Consider the following 2009-nt stretch of genomic DNA (forward strand, 5'->3'; position numbering starts at 1 on the left):
ATTTCTCTTGTGATTTCTTCTTTGAGACATGGCTTATTTATAAATGTGCTATTTAATTTCCTAATATTGGGGAACTTTTCTAGATATTGTTATTGATTTCTAATTTAATTTTATTGTGATTAGAGAATATATTCTGAATAATATTAATCTTTTGAAAGTATTGAAAGTAATTTTATGACCCAGAATATGATCCATCGTGATGAATGTCCCCTGGGCACTGGAAAAGAATGCTTACTCTACTGTGCAGGGCGGCTTGTCCTACAAATGCCGACTTGGTCAGGTTGTTGATTGTGCTGCTCAAAGCTTTTTATCCTTGCTGATTTTTTATCTACTTGATCTATAAATTACCTAGAGTTATTAAAATCTCACACTATAGTCAGGTATTTGTCTACTTTTCCCTTTAGTTCTGCCACATTTTGCTTCTGCTATTAAATGCATTTATATTTAGGATTGTTATATGTTCCTGATGAATTGATTCTTTTATCAGTGTGAAATGTCCCTCTTTATCTCTGGAAATACTCCTTGACTTAAAGTCTACTGATATTAGTGTAGCCACACCAAGTTGCTCATATATTTACTACTGTACATCTTTTTCCATCTTTGGACTATGAACCTATATGTGTTTTCTTTGTATTTAAACTTTTAGATCTAGATATCATATATTTGAGTCTTGATTTTTTTATCCATCTAAAAATATATCTTTTAAATAAATATTTTAGTCCATATTCATTCAGCTTAACTATTGAGATGGTTGGATTTAAGTCTTTTTTCTGTTTGTGGAGGTTTGGAATCAGCATTAGGCTGACTTCATAAAATGATTTGAGAAGTATTCTCAGTGTTTTATCCTCCTCTGTTTTCAGAAAGAGTTTCTTTGTTGATAATTGACTATTAAAGGGTAATCCTTTTTGCCAATTCTGTAGGAAACCACCGACATAATTACATTTATAATATTCTTCAAAATATTCCAGAGGACATATTCTACAGTAGAAGGTAGGATGGAAATCCCTCAGAAGTCGGATACTGTACATCCCCCAAGAAGCCTTCTCCAAGCCAGGTTGTGCTCTCTTACGGCACTGAATTGTACACTGGCTTATAATATAGTTGTTATCGTATGCTTCCCACTGACTTTACTGAAGTGAAAGTCCTGATGAAGCAGTCTTTGGAGACTAGGAGGACCTAGATTCAAATCTAGGCTCTATCGCTTACTAGCTGTATTTGGAACTAGGCAAGTTGCTGAATTGTTGAATTTCTGTGAATCTCACTTTATTCACATTAAAACTGAGTTAATAATATCCACCCTTAGAAGGTAATTCTTAGGATTTAAAGAGATGATGTGCATAAAATAACCTGTCAGGTAATAGGCACTCAGCCCAGGTTACTTTCCACCTAAAGAACAGGGACCATATTCTTGTCATCTTTGTATCCCTCCAAGAGCTTAACTCAACATCCTGAACTTGCAATATATTCAGTCACTGTTTGCTGAATGAGGATAATGCTATGAACTTAGAGTCAAAAAACCTGAGCATAACACCAGATCCAGCCACTTACTGGCTACGTAACTATGGGCCAGACACTTCCCCTTGATGGACCTCAGTTTCCTTACTTGAAAGATAGTTGGTACTACTTATCTCATCCGGTTGTTGTAAAGATGCAAGTAAGTAGCACTGTGCCAAGCTCAGTAGTTCTCAACCCAAACTATACATCAGAATTAAAACCTGGAGGCTTTTGAAAAATGCAAATCCCCAGCTCCACCCAAATTATTTTTTTAAATTTCCAGGGATGGAGTCTGGGCAATTTTAGAAGTCAACAGGAGTGTCCAGTGAACAATGAAGGTTGAGAATCACTAGTCTAGAACAGTGCCCGACACACAAGAAGCACTCAATGTGCTCTTCCTTCCTGGTGTGAATGGTGCAAGTGAGGATGATGGGAGCAACTTCCTAGGGGAAAGACTCCCTATTCCAAATCACTTCACACATACCCTAGCACCTAAAAATTTATTTTTTTTAATT

The sequence above is a fragment of the Propithecus coquereli genome, unplaced genomic scaffold (assembly GCF_000956105.1).
Source record: "Propithecus coquereli isolate 6110/MARCELLA unplaced genomic scaffold, Pcoq_1.0 Scaffold197, whole genome shotgun sequence".
In the NCBI taxonomy this organism is placed as follows: domain Eukaryota; kingdom Metazoa; phylum Chordata; class Mammalia; order Primates; family Indriidae; genus Propithecus; species Propithecus coquereli.